The sequence below is a fragment of the Bos taurus genome, chromosome 21 (assembly GCF_002263795.3).
Source record: "Bos taurus isolate L1 Dominette 01449 registration number 42190680 breed Hereford chromosome 21, ARS-UCD2.0, whole genome shotgun sequence".
Lineage (NCBI taxonomy): Eukaryota > Metazoa > Chordata > Mammalia > Artiodactyla > Bovidae > Bos > Bos taurus.
Genome location: NC_037348.1, coordinates 36,384,595 through 36,405,550, shown reverse-complemented (window position 1 = coordinate 36,405,550; position 20,956 = coordinate 36,384,595). Strand labels below are relative to the sequence as shown.

Genomic DNA, 20,956 nt, shown 5'->3' with positions numbered 1-20,956 from the left:
ATAGTATCATCCTCAAAGCAGGATGTGTGTGTGTGCCCTTTTTTTTATTCCTTAATAATCTCTCTAGAGATGTTCATATTATGTCTAACAGTGGATTGAGAAGTGAAAAATTCAAACAACTACAAACAAAAATTGTTTTGATTCCAGTGAACCAGTTGTACTGGCTTTAATGTTTTCATTGTTTCAATGTTGCTAATTTGAGCCAGAATTAGAAAATATGTGCACTTAATGATAAGCCAAAACATCCCTCTTTCAATGGTATTAAATTTAGATCCTATGAAAGGTATAGCATATTGAGAGCATGGTCATCCCAGACATCACTTGGGTGACTGTGTTAACAATGCAGTAAAGTGGATGGGTTCTAGAATCAGAATGCCTGTATACAAACTATGGCCCTGCCCCCTCTCTAGCTGTGTGACCCTAGGAAACTTACTTAACCTTTCTGGAACCCAATTTCTTTCTCCATAAAATGTGAGTATTGACAAAATCTACCCTAGTTTTGTTATTGGAATTAAATGTGCTCAACCATTCAGCTATAAAATGTGTACAGGGCTTAGTACATTCCAGACACTTGTGCTTCGTTGCTCAGTCATGTCTGACTTTTTGCGACTCTGAACTGTAGCCCGCCAGGCTCCTCTGTCCATGGGATTTGCCAGGCAAGAATGCTGGAGTGGGTTGCCATTTCCTTCTCCTGCAGATACTTAATACTCAGGAAAATTAGCTAATATCATTAAGCAAAGTCTCACTAAAGATTTTACAACTGACTGACATCTCATTAGAGAATCCTAGTTAGGGATTCAACAGTTATGTCCAGAAGAACAGTAAGTCCATTAGCATCAAAGGTTCATATTCATACATGCTTTTTGAAGATGCTAAATACAAAATAAGCTCTTAGTGACTGAAGCAAAGATACCTGTTGACTTGCTAAAATATAATAAAGTAATGCATATTACTTACAGAAGAAAATAAAATTGATAAATGTTAGAAATGTTGAACAATCTCTGATTTTCAGTGAAAGAAAAATATTACCTCATCCAAAGCCAAGGCATAGCTTGGTTCAAGGCAGACTCTCTGCACAGAAAAGGCTGCTTATGAAATCTGTGACAGAAATCCCAAGTTATATCCATCACTCTATTTAATAGCAAGAATTCCAGAGGGGATGGAATTTTTTGTTTTGTTTTAAATGTCAAATATTTAATGCTTGAATGCCCATTGCTTAACATTTGCTATCTGGCATTGTATGATATATCTAATATACACCAATATTCATGGAAGTATGAAATAAGAGTAAATATTTTAACAGCAGAAGCAAAACAAAAAATAGTCCCACAGAGAGTTTGTATTCCCAGATATATGTGATTGTCAGTAGCTATCATTCTCTTTGTTTGCAACCTGGCCTAAGTCATTCAATCAGACTTCTCCACGGCAATATTTAACACTAGAAAATAGCATAGAAGCATCCATTTCCTAAAATAAAGAGTAAACATTTTTGAGCATGCAAGAGCTCAGGTGTAATCATTGTGAGGCCTTCTTCAAGACACTACGGGATGCTGATGTTCTGGCGATCAAAAGATGAATAATGTATATAATGTATGAATAATATATATGTAGTTGCTAAGCATACTCTGAAAATGAAAAGTAATGAGAAAGGTCTAATCATTCTCGACAAAATATTTTATGAACCTCCAATAATTAAAACAATGTGATGATGCTATGTGAATAGACGGTTAGTTGAAAGGAATATCCAGATAGATAGATACGTATGTTATACATGTTAAAAGTGCCATTTCAAATTGATGGGGAAAAGACAGAAAGATAGGTTATTCAGTGAATGATATTGTATCCCACAGATGGGCAATACCAAAGAATTTTCAAACTACCATAATTGTGCTCATTTCACATGCTAGCAAGGTAATGCTCAAGATCTTTCAAGCTAGGCTTCAGCAGTATGTGAACCAAAAATTTCCAGATGTATAAGCTGCACTTTGAAGAGGCAGAGGAACTAGAGATCAAACTGAGAGTATGTGTTGGATCATGGAAAAGCAAGGAGTTCCCAAAAAACATCTATTTCTGCTTTATTATGCAAAAGCCTTGACTATATGGATCATAACAAATTATGGAAATTTCTTCAAAAGATGGGTGTACCAGATCACCTCACTGCCTCCTGAGAAACCTGTATGTGAGTCAAAGGCAACAGTTAGAACCAGACATGTAATAACTGACTGGTTCAAAATTGGGAAAGGAGTACAACAAGGCTGTATATTGTCACCCTGCTTATTATTTAACTTATATGCAGAGTACCTCATATGGAATGGTGGGCTGGATGAACCACAAGCTGGAATCAAGATTGCCTGGAGAAATATCAACAACCTCAGATATGCAGATGATGCCACTCTAAGGCAGAAAGTGAAGAGGAACTAAAGAGCCTCTTAATGAAGGTGAAAGAGGAGAGTGAAAAAGTTGGCTTAGAACTCAATATTCAAAAAATGAAGATCATGGTATCTGGTGCCATTACTTCATGGCAAATAGAAGAGGAAAAGTGGAAGCAGTGACAGATTTTATTTTCTTGGGCTCCAAAATCACTGCAGACAGTGACTGCAGTCACAAAATTAAAAGATGCTTGTTCCGTGGAAGGAACCAACCAGTGAGGTTGCTTAGCCCAGTCCGACTCTTTGCGATCCCATTACCCGTAGCCTACTAGGCTCCTCCATCCATGGAATTTTCCATCAAGAGTACTGGAGTGGGTTGCCATTTCCTTCTCCAGGGGATCTTCCCGACAAGAGATCAAACCCAGGTCTTCCGCATTGCAGGCAGACACTTTACCGTCTGAGCTACCAGGATAGCCCCCTTCCATGGAAGGAAAGTTATGAGAAACCTGCATTTCCTTCATTGCCAGGCAGATTCTTTACCACTGAGCCACCTGGGAAACCCATGACAAATCTAGACAGCATATTAAAAGCAGAATCACTTTTCCAACAAAAGTCTGTATAGTCAAAGCTATGATTTTTCCAGTAGTCATCTTCAGATGTGAGCACTGGACCACAAAGAAGCAAATTCCAGGAGATGGTGGAGGACAGAAGAACCTGGTGGGCTATAGTCCATGGGGTTGCAAAGAGACAGACGTGACAATGCCTGCACAACAATTATGAGGCTGCCATTTCCTGTGGCAAGGTAAAATCTAACAGGGTAAAATTTGAAGGCACAAATAAAATCATAAAGGTAAAAGACAACCTATTAGAAAAGAATTTTAAATAATCTTTTATCAAGGAAGAAATGTCTTAGTATGACCCAGAAAAAGCATAATCATAAAAGAACTGATTAATACATATGCCCCTGTAAAATTAAAAATGACTTAATTAAAGAAAATAAAGACCAACTTGGGAAAAAAAATTGCAACTCATATCACAAAAAAAACAATTTTTCTATTATATAAAGAATACCTACAAATTATTATTAAAATGAAAATAGAAAAATTGAAACAGTGCATATACTCACAGAACAGGGATCTAAATGGCCGTAAATATGTAAATAGTTGTACATTATGAGAGAAAGGTGTATTATAATTGCAGAGGAATACTATATTTAGACTGGTAAGTATTAAAAAGATTGACAATGCACTATACCCATAACTGTGTTAGGGAATAATATAAATAAGTATGATTTATATGCTGGGCAATATAGTATAGTCATATAGCAAAGATGAAAAATACCCATATCCCTTGACTTAGAAATTCTGTTCAAAATATTTCTTCTGCAAACTGCAACATGCATATGTACAGTTTATTATTATAGCATCATTTATAATAGCAGAAGATTAAAAACATCAAAATGTTGATGGGGATCAATTGGTTGAGGGGACCAATTAAATACATAATATAGAGGCACACAACGGAAGAGGGAAAGGGGATAAAAATTTTTGTTTCATGTATCGATATGGAAAGATGTCCAATATACAATGAGTGAAAAATGGAACGATCAGAAGAGTACATGCTACCATTTGAAGAAAAAAATGCAAAACAACAAAATGCATATATGTCTATTTTACTTCTCCAGATGCACACTGAAAAACTAGGTAACAGTTTACGGAGGAGAACTGTGGCTAGGGTTATAAGTAGGGAGGGAAATTCATTTTAGACCCTTTTGGCACATTCTTGAATGTTATAGGATTAGTATTTATTTCCTTTAGAATGAATTAAGTTTATATTAAAAATTTGAAGTATTCATTTGTATTCTCAATGAAAATGGTTCTGGAATGGCTCGAATGGAACAGGTTGAGAGGATAATGCCAGGGGAGTGAGACATTGGAGAAAAAACTGTAAAACATAAATGTAGAAACATACACGTTTTTAATAGGTTTGTGCTTGAGGTTCTAGATGAGTGCAATAGGATTAGGAGGATTTTTTCTAAGAAAGGTAATAGATAAGGATTGACAATAAGATAAATATAGAGAATATAATAATTGTAAAGATAGATAATATTACAACATGTTTTCATGTTGTTGGGAGATGAAACACTAGATTTTTTTTTTTTTTTCCTGATAGGAATTAGATGAAAGTACTTGCTATCGGGCTTCCCTGGTGGCTCAGTGGTAAAGAATCCACCTGCCAATGTAGGATGGAACATGAGTTCCGTCCCTGATCCGGGGACATCCCACAAGTCGTGGAGCAACTAAACCCATGCACCACAGCTACTGAGCCTGGGCGCCACAGCTGCTGGTCCCATGTAGCACAACTACTGAAACACCCACACCCTGGAGCCCAGGCACCACAGCTAGGGAGTAGCCCCTACTCTTCACAACTAGAGAAAAGCCCACACAGCAACCAAGACCCAGGACAGCCAAAAATAAATCAACAAAGACAATTAAAGAAAATTTGTTAAAAAAAAAAAGTACTTACTATCTATGAAGACCACTCCTCCATGGTGGCAATCATAATATTGCTTGTGTATCTATTTATATTATGAAAGAGGGTGAGGAGGATAATTGAACAGTTCAGACAAAGTTGCATGGTCATGGGAAAAGATAATCCTGGTGGGGTCAGGAGTATGATATACTATGTCCACCCTGTTATTCCTGTTTGAGGTTTTACCAATATTCATAATATGTGCTGGTTGGGATTGTGAGCAGATGAGGAAGTGACAAAAGACATTCTGTAGGTCTAGTTCTATAAAACAAGTAGAACACCATTACCTTGTGAAAAAGAGGTGAGAAGTTATGAAATGTTTCTATTAAGGATCTATAATTATGTAGAGATTTATTTTGCTTTTCATTCTAATATGCATCCTACTTTTATAATTTGTCTGTAACTTTGGGGGAATTTTATTTTGTTCTTTGAATATGGTCCATACCATCCAATTCACACCCAGCATTCATATCCATTCATATCCATGGCCATTCATATCCACGTCTTCTCTACTCCTATGCCTTTTTGATCTACTATTCCATGGCTTTCTATTTCCACCTTGTGAAAATAATTCCAAGTTTTCACCAATGGGATCTCCACCTTATTCCACTTCAGCTTCATTTTCGGTCCCCTCAACTGACAACACAGATAATTGGGAGGAGTTACTGCATACTGGTTTTCCCTCATAGCTCAGTTGGTAAAGAATCTGCCTGCAATGCAGGAGACCCTGTTTCAGTTCCTGGGTTGAGAAGATCATCTGGAGAAGGAAATAACAACCCTCTCCAGTATTCTTGCCTGGAGACTCCCGTGGACAGAGGAGCCTGACAGGCTATAGTCCAAGGGGTCACACAAGTTGGACATGAGTTGGCAACTAAACTACCAGATAATCATGATGATGTGATCACTGACCTAGAGCCAGACGTCCTGGAATATGAAGTCAAGTGGGCCTTAGAAAGCATCACGATGAACAAAGCTAGTGGACGTGATGGAATTCCAGTTGAGCTATTTCAAATCCTGGAAGATGATGCTGTGAAAGAGCTGCACTCAATATGCCAGCAAATTTGGAAAACTCAGCAGTGGCCACAGGACTGGAAAAGGTCAGTTTTCATTCCAATCCCAAAGAAAGGCAATGCCAAAGAATGCTCAAACTACCGCACAATTGCACTCATCTCACATGCTAGTAAAGTAATGCTCAAAATTCTCCAAGCCAGGCTTCAGCAATACGTGAACTGTGAGCTTCCTGACGTTCAAGCTGGTTTTAAAAAAGGCAGAGGAACAAGAGATCAAATTGCCAACATCTGCTGGATCATGGAAAAAGCAAGAGAGTTCCAGAAAAACATCTATTTCTGCTTTATTGACTATGCCAAAGCCTTTGACTGTGTGGATCACAATAAACTGGGAAATTCTGAAAGAGATGGGAATACCAGGCCACCTGACTTGCCTCTTGAGAAATCTGTATGCAGGTCAGGAAGCAACAGTTAGAACTGGACATGGAACAACAGACTGGTTCCAAATAGGAAAAGGAGTCCGTCAAGGCTGTATATTGTCACCCTGTTTATTTAACTTATATGCAGAGTACATCATGAGAAACGCTGGATTGGAAGAAGCACAAGCTGGAGTCAAGATTGCCGGGAGAAATATCGGTAACCTCAGATATGCAGATGACACCACCCTTATGGCAGAAAGTGAAGAGGAACTAAAAAGCCTCTTGATGAAAGTGAAAGAGGAGAGTGAAAAAGTTGGCTTAAAGCTCAACATTCAGAAAACGAAGATCATGGCATCCAGTCCCATCACTTCATGGGAAATAGATGGGGAAACAGTGGAAACAGTGTCAGACTTTATTTTTGGGGCTCCAAAATCACTGCAGATGGTGACTGTGGCCATGAAATTAAAAGACGCTTACTCCTTGGAAGGAAAGTTATGACCAACCTAGATAGCATATTCAAAAGCAGAGACATTACTTTGCCAACAAAGGTTCATCTAGTCAAGGCTATGGTTTTTCCAGTAGTCATGTATGGATGTGAGAGTTGGACTGTGAAGAAGGCTGAGCACCGAAGAATTGATGCTTTTGAACTGTGGTGTTGGAGAAGACTCTTGAGAATCCCTTGGACTGCAAGGAGATCCAACCAGTCCATTCTGAAGGAGATCAGCCCTGGGATTTCTTTGGAAGGAATGATGCTAAAGCTGAAACTCCAGTACTTTGGCCACCTCATGCAAAGAGTTGACTCGTTGGAAAAGACCCTGATGCTGGGAGGGATTGGGGGCAGGAGGAGAAGGGGATGACAGAGGATGAGATGGCTGGATGGCATCACTGACTCGATGGACGTGAGTTTGAGTGAACTCCAGGAGTTGGTGATGGACATGGAGGCCTGGCGTGCTGCGATTCATGGGGTCGCAAAGAGTCGGACATGACTGAGCGACTGAACTGAACTGAACTGAACCACTGCATATTGGTTTTGGTAGATAAATGAGTAGAAATTCTAGCACCAAGGACAGCACCTGTTAATTGAGCATAGAGTTAATACATGTTTTTAAAGTATTGTTGTTCAATCACCAAGTCTTGTCTGACTCTTTGCTATACCATGGACTGTAGCATGCCAGGCTTCCCTGTCCTTCACTATCTCCTGGAGTTTGTCCAAATTCAGGTCCATTGAATTGGTGATGCTATCCAACCGTCTCACCCTCTGCCAACCTCTTCTCTTTCTTCCCTCAATCTTTCACAGCATTAGGGTCTTTTCCAATGAGTCAGCTGTTCGCCTCAGGTGGTCAAAGTATTGAAGCTTCAGCTTCAGCATCAGTCCTTTCAAAGAGTATTCACGGTTGATTTCCTTTAAAATTAACTGGTTTGATCTCTTTGCTTTCCAAGGGACTCTCAAGAGTCTTCTCCAGTGCCACAGCTGGAAAGCATCAATTCTTCAGCACTCTGCTTTCTTTATTGTACAGCTCTCACATCCATACATGACTACTGGAAAGACCATAGCCTTGACTACAAAGACCTTTGTTGACAAAGTGATGTCTTTGCTTTTTAACACAGTGTCTAGGTTTGTCACAACTTTCCTTCCAAGAAGCAATCATCTTCTACTTTCATTGCTGCATTCACCATCCACAGGGACTTAAAATAACGAGTAACAAAATTTCAAAAGAAGTAGATATTTGTTTAATTTAAGGCAACTTTACTAGCAGAGCTGTCTAACACAGAATTAGGCTTTTCTTTCGAAATGCAAAAGGTTTTCATTCTAGAAAACTAATGCTCAATTTATTATAGTAGGAATTCTTCATTAGATAGGCAGTTCGTCTGATGTGATGATGCCTGAAATCCTTTCCATATCTTAACAGTGTATAATCTTTTGGATTCATTCTCTACTTATTAAAGTTTTGATCTTATGTCTGCATTGCTTGTGAAGAAGTTGACTGGCTTATAGTAAAGTGATATACCCCTTTTTATGCAAGATATTAGTGCTGTATCAAAATAATCTTATCTTAAAACAGTCAACCTGCTTGGGTATTCAACCAGATTTTGCTGGTGGGGGTGTACTGCAGAGCTGAAACAGAGAGTGTGACTGAACAGGCCTCCAGCACAGCAAGGGGAAACCAAGACGAGAGAGGACTTGCTCAGTGGTTCAAAAGAAGGGAGAGCTACTGGCTCCAGACCTGCTCCAGAGAGAAACTCAAAGGAATTCAGCACTGGCAGAACAGAGAACCCCAGGAGGGAGGCTTTGCTCCAAAACAGAGGTTTTTGCTTCAGGAGGAGACTGTTCCAAGAAAACGAAACTGGCTGTTTCAAACCAAAAAAAAAAAAAAAAAATCTGATCTCTTGGCTCTCAGCAAAACAGTGAGTTGAAAAGAAATATTAACTAGAACCCAACTGAGAGAAGGGGATCAAAGTAAACCTACTGCATGTCGAGGAAAAGAAATGACTGTTTCTTATACTTACCTTTTTCTTGCTTTTCCTTTGTTTTATATTTTGTATTTTTCTATTATTTATGGTTGATAAATGTGGTTTGAAACTATAAGCCCTTTTTTGTTTGTTTTCTCTGTATCATTCATATTTAATTCTAGGAACATTTATGGAATGTATATCATGGGGCAGACATTACATAAGGTGCTGGAGTTTAAAAATGAATAGGACATGGCCCCTTCCATGTGGGAACCTAGTGAAAGGCAACACAACTCATGGTCATAGCAGGGAGTAGTTAAAAAGCATAGGTTTTGGAATAAGACAGATTGGGATTTAAATTCTGATTCTATCATTTTTATCTATAAAAACTAATATATGTAAATTCCAATCTTCAGTTCCCTTATCTGTAAATTCTGAAGGTATCTCACAAGTTGTTGTAAATAATAAATGAGATTATGGATGTTATGGAATGAATTAGGTACCCCCAACATTTATATGTTGATGCTCTAATATCCAATGTAACTGCATTTGAAGATAAAGCCTTTGAGGTAGTAAGGATGAAGCCCTAATCTAATATAACTGGTGTCCTTATATAAAGAGGAAGACATCAGAACTCTTCTTCTGTATGAACACAGAGGAAAGAGCATGTGAGAGTATGTGAGAAGACAGTCATTGACAAGCCAGGATGAGAGGTCTTACCAGTAGCTAATCCTGCTGGCACTTTCATACTGAACTTCTGGTCTCCAGAACTGTACAGGAATAAATGTTATTAAAGCCAACCAATCTGTGATATTTTGTTATGACAGCTGAAGTTGACTAATACAATGTATGTATATACGTAGAGAGTGAAGGAAATGGCAACCCACTCCAGTATTCTTGCCTGGGAAATCCCATGGACAGAGAAGCCTGGTGGGCTACAGCCCATAGGGTTGCAAAGAGCTGGACACAACTGAGAGTTAGCACACGTATTTGTAAAGCTAAAAAAAAAAATCCACAAAAAACAAACAGAAAAACAATGCCCAGTACATAATACCTCCTCAACAAGTGGTTAACTACTATGACTACTTGCACTGTTACTACTACTATAGCGACTCAATGAATATAAGAAAAATACTACAGCATCATCTGCATATAATTACATAACAGGAGAAGGCAATGGCACCCCACTCCAGTACTCTTGCCTGGAAAATCCCATGGACGGAGGAGCCTGGTGGGCTGTAGTCCATGGGGTTGCTAAGAGTTGGACACGACTGAGCGACTTCCCTTTCACTTTTCACTTTCATGCCTTGGAGAAGGAAATGGCAACCCACTCCAGTGTTCTTGCCTGGAGAATCCCAGGGACGGGGGAGCCTGGTGGACTGCCGTCTATGGGGTCGCACAGAGTCGGACACGACTGAAGCGACTTAGCAGTAGCAGCAGCAGCAACGGAATTGGAGAATATACTGGAAAGAATATTTTTGACCCACATCTAGAAAAATTAAGGTTTTCTAAATGTGGAGGAAGGCAAAGGTATTTCTAGCAAAAAAAATGAGGAAACATGTTTGGAAGATTTTATTTACCACACTGAACACTAGAAGACATAGTTGGGAAGACCAGATATCAGCTGTAAATAATGGGCCAGAGGGATATCTGGTTTCCTTCTAACTCCATTCTCTGATCTTTTCTCTGTTGCTCTCTACCTCATGACTTGAGTTGTATGAACTATAACTAGACATTCTTATGCCTTCTGGTTTTGACTCCAGTCAATGAAAAACCCAAAGAATATAGCAAAGGGAATGGAGAGAGAGAGAGATCAAGATATTTATTCCTCTGGTTCCCTCTCTGGGAAGTAGTCTTGGACTGGCTATTCCCATTGTTTAGTGATCTTTACTATACGTAATTTGATCTGTTCTGCCTCTGGGTTGCTTTCTTTCCAGGTTTTAGTAAGCTCCTTCTGTTAACTTTATTGCTCTGGGCCTAAGGGTGGCCATAAATCTTCCCTTAAGAGTCCTAGATTCCTTCATTGTCCCATCATAAGTTCCTCATGCTCTGTCTACACCATTGTAATTCATTTTTTGTAAGTAAACTCTCCTAGAGTTTTCCTGATTCTAGTACACTTTATGCTTCCTGTTAGAAATTTACTGATGAGTATTGACTGTTGTATTAAGACTTTACTCATTCGTTTATTTATTCTATCATAAACATCTGTTGAGTGCTTGTAAAGTAGTTCTAAACACTCCCTCTGGTCTCACAGAATTTAAAGTCTTGTATGGCTTCCCAGGTAGCTCAGTGGTAAAGAATCCACCTGCCAATACAGGAGAAGCAGGAGACATGGGTTTTATCTCTGGGTCAGGAAGACCCCCTAGAGGAGGAAATGGCAACCTGCTCCAGTATTCTTGCCTAGGAAATGCATGGACAGAGGGTCCTGGCAGGATACAGTCCATGGGGTTGTGAAGAGTCGGGCATGACTGAGTGACTGAGAACAAACACATGAGATACATACAAGTAAATAGCCATGAGAACATAGTATAATAGCTATTAAAGAAAGTATAAGATGCACAGGACTGTGTAGCAAGGACACTGGACCTGGACATGATTCACAGGTGTGCAATGTGAAGTTGGCACAAGGTGAAAGAAAGCACTGAGGACATGGAGAGGAGGATATAGAAATTTAGTACGTAAGTAGATGATGCTACACTTTGGCAATGACAGGCAGTGAAACATGACAGGGAGTGTACATTTTGTCTAAAGAATTAGCCACAGAAGCCTTGTGGTGAGAGCAGTCCATTGCTTTAGCCTGGATTGATATCTGGATATTGTCATCGTCTTAGGAAGCTTTGGGGTTAATCTGACTTCACTGCATGAAGTCAGTTTTGGTCCTCAATTGTTGCAGGGTGTCTGGGCAGCAGGGAAAGTTGCAAGGTGCAACTGGAAATTATCTTGCTCTCAAATTTGTCTTCTACACTTCAGAAATGACAATATGTTGATTTCTTCTCTACTGCTGTTTCTCATATTTTTTCACTTTAATATTCCTAAAATGAATGATACTGTCTATATTAGTTAGGGTTTGCCAGAGCAACAGAACCAATAGGATGTAGGTATAGGTTCTTATTTTAAGAAAGTGGCTCACATGATTGAGTGGGTGTGTGGGAGGGACATTTGGCAAATCTAAAATCTGTAGAGTAGATTGGCAGGCTGGAGTAACAGGGAAGAATTCATGATGCAGTCTCGAGTCTGAAGGGAGACTGGAGATTGATCTTGAGTCTGAAGGGTGACAGGAGGTCCTTCTTACGGCCTTTGCCTGATTGGATGAGGCTCACTCACATTAAGCAGGGTAATCTGCTTTACACAAAGTCTCCTGATTTAAGCATTAATTACATCTGAAAATACCTTCACAGCAGCACTTAGTATTTGACCAAAAGATTGGGCATCATAGCTTAAACAAATTGACAAAATTAATCATTGCAATAAATGTACATGACCTCCATATTTTCTCCACCTGCTCCCTCATTCAACCTTTAGCAATCTACATTCCAATCCCATCTCTAACCTGAAACATAGCTTCCTCAAAGGGCATAAAGTATTAGTAATTAGTATTACTAATTCCTTATTAGTAATTCCCGTGGCTTTTAAACTCCCTATACCTTTTGGTATGCTTAACTACTTCCACCCTCAAGGAATCATTCCTTTCTTTTTGATTTCTACACAATGTCAAACTTTCTTTTCTTCCTGCCTGTTTGACTAGCTGTGAGCATCCTCCAAGGCTTAGTTATTAGTTCTGGGTTCTCCCCTTCTAGTTCTCAATCTTGGAGAACATATCTATTATATTGATTTTATCTGTCAGGTTGCTGTCTATGACTTCTGGATTTTCTTATGTTTTGACCTCTTATCTAGGAGGTGTCTTGTTATTGTTGTACTTCTTCATCCAATTCCTAAAAAGTCATTAGTTTTCCCCCATGGCTTCTGGCTGTCAATCTTGTAATCTGCTATTACACTATTCCACATTAAACAATTTTGATTATATAGCTCTTCTGGTCTAAGACCACAAGCACTTTGAGTATAAGCTACTCCACCTATTTCCCAAAATCTTTCATAATTTTGTCAACTGTCCAATCTTTTATCCTCTTACTTTACAACTGTCTCTGATTAGGCAAATCTCTTCACTGTCATAGTTCATTTTATCCAGTCCAAATTAGGTAATTTTTTGTGTGTGCTGGGATTACAAAAGTGAAAAATACAAGACAATATACCCTGCTCTTTCTATATTGACAATAGCAGATCTGTACCAGACATGCAGGAAGTAGATAGAGAATTTACCTAAACACAACTCATGCTCATTCAATTCAGCCTATGACCAAGTATTTTAGTACTCATATAAACCAATTTTAGTGGGCAAGTGACTATCTGATGGGGCAGTAGGGTATAATATTAAGGTCAAAAGATGCCAGGAATCAATGTGTGTGTGACCACAGATATAAAGCTTGGCTTCTCTCTCACACGAAATCTCAGTTTTTACTAGCCAATGTTGTTTTAATAGGTTAAAGAGAGTCAGCTTTGCAACAGCTCTAGAGGGATTAGGTTGAACTGCAGGGGTGAGAGTTTATGAATGGCTATTCAACATTGTGTAGCTCCATACACAAAATGACACTCCAGTCAGAGAAAGCCTTGCTCTTTCTCATGTGTCTTCAGTAAGGATTCCGTCACTCACAGTCCTTTACTTCTTCAACCAAGCATTTAATCTTGTTTTCTTTTTGGTTGTGCTGGGTCTTTGTTGCTGTGCAAAGGCTTTCTCTAGTTGCAGCGAGTGGGGGACTACTGTTTGTTGGGATGCACGGACTTCTCATTACAGTGGCTTCTCTTGGGGAACAGGGGCTCTGGCTGCACGGACTTCAGTAGGTGCAGCGTGCAAGCTCAGTAGTTGTGGTTTGTGGGCCCTAGAGCACACGGGCTTCAGTAGTTGTGGCTGCTTTAGAGCCCGGGCTCAGTAGTTGTCATGCTCGGGCTTAGCTGCTCTGCAGCAGGACCAAGGATGGAACCCATGACCTCTGCACTGGCGGGTGGATTTTTATCCACAGGGCCACCGGCAAAATCCCCACGCACTTCAATTTAACCTCTCCTTTAAGGTCCAGCTTCAGAGTTATTTCTTCCACAAAACATTTTGTTTGTTGTTTTCCTGGTTACTCTGCTATCACTGATCTTCTCATAACCATATATTTGATTTCATAGATGATTACGAGACTAGCACTATGCCTGCAACATATTACATGTACAAAAAGTATTTGTTCTGTTTCTTTCCACTCCTTAGAAAAGCGATTCTTATGTAATTATTTGCAATACTTTTCTTTCTTATGTAATTATTTGCAGTAATTTCATTGTGTTAATCTTGTTCTTTTCTAGCAATGTAGTAAGTACTCTTTAGGGTGGAGATTATGTCTTGTACTTACTCTTATCCTCTGACATTAATAGCACAGTGGTTAGAGGGTAGAAGGTGCTAAACAAATACTTTTTAACCGATGAGTGTTTGTTTTTGAGGAATGGAGAGAAGCAAAGAACAAATACTTACTGTACACCTAGTATGTTGCAGGCATAGTGCTGGCAATCACTCTTTCTCTCTCTCTCTGCATGTGTGTGTGTGTGTGTGTGTGTGTAATTTAATGTCAGTGAAAGCAGAGTGAGAGAGATATTCTTATTTCTCAGTTTTCAGATGAGGAAGCAAAGACTTCTAGAAGTTAAATAATTTGGCCAGAATTGCAATACTTTGCTCTGATGTAAACTTTGAGCTTATATCTGTCTGAATTCAAAGCCCATGTCTTGCCAAATCCACCGTACTGCTACCTTACTACTGTCCACTTCCTATAGTGGATGTTATGAGGCACTAGCTAGATTCTCCCTCCAAGAATGAGGCACTTATTCTCCCAGGAGCTGAGACTACAGGTGGTTGAGAGCATTAGCCGTGTCCCTCTCTGGAACTTGCCCTCAGCTAAAGAGAGCAGCCTTACCTGAGAGGATGTACCCTTTCCAGGGGCAGTCCCTATGCAGTGACTGGTCCATGTTGGGACTACTCTGAGTGGTATCCTAATGCCATAGTTCTCAACAGGATTGACTGGACCTGGGGCTACATCGCAGTGTAACCTTTCTCTCTTCCCAATCCTTTCTTCACGATGCTACCCACTACATTTATCTCAGAAGTTCCTCTCAGTAAACTTTTTCTATGTGCATTTCTGCTTCCCAAGAACTCATCTGCAACTTAGGTCATGTCTCAGCTAGTTATTAGGGGAGCATGCCCTATTCTTGTCTCTTAATCATGGAGCAAAAGAAAAATTCTTTCCAAAGGCTTTCAGTAAATACCATGAGTGCTAAAGTTAGCTCTCAGGTATTACCACTACTGTATTTTCCTCCCTCATTGTTTCCAATTCAAAGCAAAAATGTTCTTACCATGAACAGGACAGCATAAACTTTGCTGTCCTCTTCCCATAAAGTAACTCCCTTAAATGCATGCAATCATACAAATCTATTATTGTTGATATATTTGTGAGCAATTTTCCCAGAAGACTGATGTTTAATTGTAGTCCAAATCATTTGAGGTTATCCAGAACAAAATAAAGAATCTGCCCGTGATGCAGGAGACACAGGAGAAACAGGTTTGATCCTTGGGTCAGGAAGATTCCCTCAAGAAGCAAATGGCAACTCACTATAGTATTCTTGCCTGGAAAATTCCATGGACAGAGGAGCCTGGTGGGCTACAGTCCATGGAGTCATAAAGAATTAGACACAACCGAGCAACAGAGCACTCTTGCACATCCAGAACACACGAGGGGAATTATTTTGACTGCAGTTATATACTCACCCTGGTTCTTTTCCAATCCTGATGCCTTTGATTAAAACCAGATTCCACATTCTTGAGTTGTTATTTTGGCATATAACTAGACATTAAGCTGGCATATCACTAGACATTAAAATTTGCTTTTCACAGGCAAATTTTGTAAAAAATCTGTAAGTCATTGCTTGTGAATCTCACAACTCTTTGATTTCAGCTCTTTCATGCTTTTATTGTGTCTGCATAGGAGAACACTCTCACTACACCCGAATGCTACCATGCATGTCCAGCTACTATTCAGACTATGGCTGGAATATTACTAAAACCAGAAAAGTCATTTTTTGTTTTTCAGTTTCTAGGTAAGGCACAATCTACTGACAGAAGTTAGCTTATGCCCATTAAGGCACAGAAATTTAAACACAAGGGCAAAGCAGAAACGTGTACTGCAATATTACTTTCTAAATGCCTCAGGGACTAATGTATTCTTTGCCCAGACACAAGCTCTATCTTGGGTAAATGTAGGACAAGAAAAAAGACTGATGTAATTGTCAAGTCAGAAACAACCTTTCACCTGTAGGAACTCAAATCCTAGATAAATAATTAGAATTTCATGCAAATGAATAGAGAAGAAGGTAGAATAGTTAATGCAATTATGTCTATAGTTATTGATTCTGCTTACTTTCCATTTAGTCCAATGCGGCTGAATAAACCAATGAAAAACTTATCTCCAATTCCCCTTTTCTGTTTGGCTAGGAGTGTCTGATATTTCGCCACTGGTAGTCTGATTATGAGTTTCCCAGGTGGCGCTAGTGGTAAAGAACCCTCCTGCCAAGGTAGGAGATATAAGAGACCAGGGTTCAATCCTTGGGTTGAGAAGATCCCCTGCAGAAGGAAATGGTTACCCACTCCAGTATTCTTGCCTGGAGAATCCCATGGACAGAGGAGCTTGGCAGGCTACAGTCCACAGGGTCACAAAGAGTTGGACATGACTGAAGCAACCTAGCATGCACACATAATCTGATTATACCAGCTTTAGATTTCATTTTGCTGAGTCTTTGGGTTTTGAATTCTATCTTTCTTCACACTATTTCCCTTCTTCCAGCCATCCTACAGGAAGAGATCACAGCTGTGCTGCTATCCTTGACACTGTATCACTGGCCCATCACAGCCAAGCTGTAATATACAGAGGTCCCATCCCATGTAGCCATAATTGGAAACTAGATTCAGTATCAGTGAGGGGGAAATAACAGAGGGGCTCATCATGCATGATTTTTCCTAGACAACATAGAACAAAGGGTACCTATCTGGGTTGAATATTACTAGTAGAGCTCAAAGCTCTAAAACTTTCAGCACCTTGTTCAGAGGCAAGAAAGGAAGCAACACAAGCTCTGGGAAACAGACAGGGGTGACAAGCATTAATAGTACCATTATCTCAAGATAATGTTAAGCTGATAAAATATTTGGCCATGGCCTACGCTTTTATTTCCCATGGAAATATGGGTTTCAAATACCACAATCTATCACGGAATCTCAAGGGGACTGCACATTTTATAATGTATTAAATTCATGTAAACTGCCACTATGAAGACAGAAAATCTAATTTAGAGAAAAATATTCCAGCATAATAAGGAGGCTAAATGGAGGTGGCCACATTAGGGACACACTGGCGTTCTGGCTGACTATTTTCTTAATCAAAGAACATGTCAGTAGGAAGGCCACCAAAAATGATATGGGATTCAGAGCTGTCAGTTATTAGATGCACACAACAGGTAAATTAATATTTGGTGATAGGCTCCTGGTGCTTGAGGCTTGACAGCTTATGCAATGCTATTTTGGCACTACAAATACAGGGAGATCAGATTCTTTGTCATAGTCAACCAAATATCACTATTCCCAGGCTGTCACCAGGCTGTTTAGGAATCTGCATTAACTCTTTCAGGCCACCAAAAGCCTCTTTAGAAATTATTTTTTTTCCAGAAATTTACCACTTACAGGGAGAATTTGCTGGAACAGCTAACTGGCCTGTAGTTTCTGCATTATTATACAATCAAGACTGTAATGTTGAAGGGATCATGCGGACTGCCTTGTATCACGCTCCCACTCCCCTCCATCTGCCTACAGAGTGAGAGGTTGCCTCCGATCACACACGGTGGTGGAGCAGGAAGGAAAGCTCACTTCTATTCCATCAAATACAATTTACTGAAAAAAAAAAAAAGGATAATTTGTGAAATATACTGAGAGGTACTTTCTACTTTGTACATAATCAGATTGATGGGGAACATTTTACAAGCGAAGCAACAAAGACCCAGCAGCCAAGCAACGTGCCTAATGCACAGGCAAGGTGCGAACCGCTATCCGGTTCCACTGATTCCAAGCTCCGTGTTTTGCTCACTACATTGTATATTGCTTGTATTAAAACCAAGATGGCTTGGTAATAAAAGTTTCCTTTGGATTAATGCATTTCCCTGATTAATCTGGTCTTTTCCAAATTAAAAAAATATGAATGTGTCTACATTTTTTTCACACAAATCTTAGTGCAATTTAACTCATGTTTAAACATTGGTTTAATCAAGTCCTTTTTCTCTTCCACTTCCTTCCTGCCTTCATTTCTCCTCCTCCCCCTACCTCTCCTCCTCTATCTCCCCTTTCTTCTTCTTTTTTGCACTCCTTTTTTAGGAATAATACTTCCTAAAGATTAACTTGTCCTTTTCATGTTTATTTCTTGCACCATTCCTACTAAAAATGTCTACACAGTCTTCGTTCTTTATTGGCACCTCATTTAATGTCTATTAACTTCTAAAGGTTATTGAGTCTTACGGACTGTTGTTTATGTAATCATTGTTCAAGTCAAATGCAAAACTGACTTGTGGTTCTTAGTTTTGCAATCACTCAGAAGTAAAAATTTAAAAAATTACCCTTTTAGTTTTAATATAAATGAGTGGCATCTCTTACCATAACTGTCAGAAGCCCTGCAGTATACACTGTCAGATTACACCAAGCTGTAGTTCACTGAATTCTAACAGTCACCAGTTATGAAGGGACAGTTTCCCCACAAAGGCGTGTTTAGAAAATGAACCTTTTCCTATTTAGAAGGTCTAGCTTAGACTACATTACCATCAAGGCCACTAATGATAAGATTTAATGGACACTTTAAATAATTTGTTAGATAAAACTCCTGTAATTGTTTTCAGACAACTCAAGTGACTCAACCCTGGTGGCATTTTTTTTTATTTTTAATTTGAACCTCTGAAACAGTGAGAAAGTATTCCATGAAAAAGGTGCTATGGCATGATCTTATTTTGAACAGGACTGGAGATCTCTGAAAGCGGTCAGCATTGTGGGAGCTTTATGGTAAGACAGAGAAAGAATGTTCTGATCTCTTCCAAAGTAAAATTTCAGGTGTGTTACCACCCATTCCCTCTACCTCTTCTCCAAGTTCTAGAAGATTAACCAAAGCTCAGGCAGGTAGCTATAACACTGATGGAATTTCCAGGGTTGTTGCTATTCCTAGGGTCCCTGAGGAAGCATCTGACTGCAGCAGCAACGAAAGCATCCTAAGACACACTGGTGTTTGTTTGAGTCTCAGCAGGTGGAACAGTGGGGGCTACCATAAGAAGAAGGTTAAAGAATATTCTTGGGCTTGATAAGTTTGAATAAACATTAGGCAGTGTCTCTGTGGTTCAGGAACAAATATCAGATTGGAAAACAGTCTGTACCAGACTCTAACCACTGAAGTGACCAAACTGAACCCATTAGGGTGGGGTTGCATTTGCACTGTGTACTTACTGTATATGTTCAGCTAAAGACAACACACACACGAAGGTTTATAACTCCCTAACATCTCACCTGGCATTCTTCTTGATGTAGAAATACCTTCATGTGAGTGTTTCATGAGCCTATAGTCCCCACAGACATCTCCAAAGGCAAGCATCTCACTTTTATGAGCATGCTTCTTATGATTAAAGATACATATTCCTATTCAGTATGGTCCTTAAAAATGCATGTAAATTATTTCATATGATGCCCACCCAAAGAAACACAGACTTACTATTAAAATGGAAAGGAAATGGTTGTGTTGGACTTACTAACAGAGGGAATGATACTAACATTCTGTGGGTGACTGAAAAGAATTTCAAAGGTAATTTTGATTTTGGAACCTGAATTTTGGAACATTCTGATGAAGTTCCACTCCACATGCTTAACTGTGACATTCAGAAACTGGTTTTTGGAGTAGTCACAAGTCAATGCCATTGGAAAAATAGCTGATAGGTCACATTAGACATAGCCCATCTTTATATTTACATACAACCAAAGCCAAATAGTAAAAAAGAAATCCAAGATGTGAGTACCATTTTCTTATTTCTACTTCTTCTAGACTAATATATACAGAGCTCATTTGTTTGATATTATTAACAACAAGGTCTCTCTCTCAAACACGTACACATTGGCACACATAAATGTACATAATTGTGTCTTAATAGTTCTGTCTCAAAGGAACTTAGAAAATACATCAGAAAGTAAGTAATTCAAAAGATGAGCGTATACTGAAAAGTATTATTATTGGAAAAGCCATTATTCCTATAAGGAGAATCATGAGCCAGAGTCCGTCTTGTGTAGCTCTTGTGAGTCTCTTTGGCTGGTATCATAAAGTAAGTATGCACATGCAACGTAGGGCCCTCTGAAAGGTGAACTGTTTCCACATTTGTAGAATTCTAGCTTCAGAACCTTCACCACAATAATTAGGGGTCCTTGTTAGTCCAGATAGCTTTAGGATTTCATGCGGACAGGGAAATGATTTACTGGAATAGTCTAATCCATACCATAGAAAGACCACAATAAACTTTTTATTGTGAACTCAAGCACAATCACAACAGATTAGAAAAAGGTATATTTATTTTTATATCATTTCACACCAAAAAAATTAGAGAAAACCCTTAGGTAGTTTTTGTCCAAGAGAAAGATCTCAATGTGAGCTCAGTTTGGACGCCCCCTGTTTTTTCAGTATCTAAGTTCTGCTCATTTTTTGCCCATCTACACACAGCTCCTTACCCCACCCCAATCTGTGCTTGGACAACAATTTTGTCTAGTAGAACCATTATTGCTATTTGCATATTTTCAACATCCATTTGTAGTCACTGAAAGTTCACTTCATATATCAAGAATTGATTCTTTTGCTAAAGAGTTTGGTTTTTCCTAAGTGAACTCTAAAATCTTCTCCATCCCTACCTACTACAACAGGAATGGCATGCCTGCTGGCTTGGCTGTGCCCCTTTGTCTCTCCAGCATGGGTTTTATGCTCTTTCAGTTCTTATCGCTGTTTTTGACTTCACTGCAGGATTGGGAAGAGATTATATTCCACCC

General features: G+C 39.2%; 1 long non-coding RNA gene across 2 annotated transcripts in view; it reads left to right on the top strand.

Moving 5' to 3' along the window:
- The first annotated feature begins 384 nt into the window (after positions 1-384).
- Positions 385-20,956, top strand: part of LOC132343365 (uncharacterized) — a 392,620-nt gene continuing 372,048 nt past the window's right edge. For both annotated transcript variants that reach the window (XR_009492170.1, XR_009492169.1), the window contains exon 1: positions 385-471. This is a non-coding gene — a long non-coding RNA (uncharacterized lncRNA). The remainder of the gene's footprint in view (positions 472-20,956) is intronic.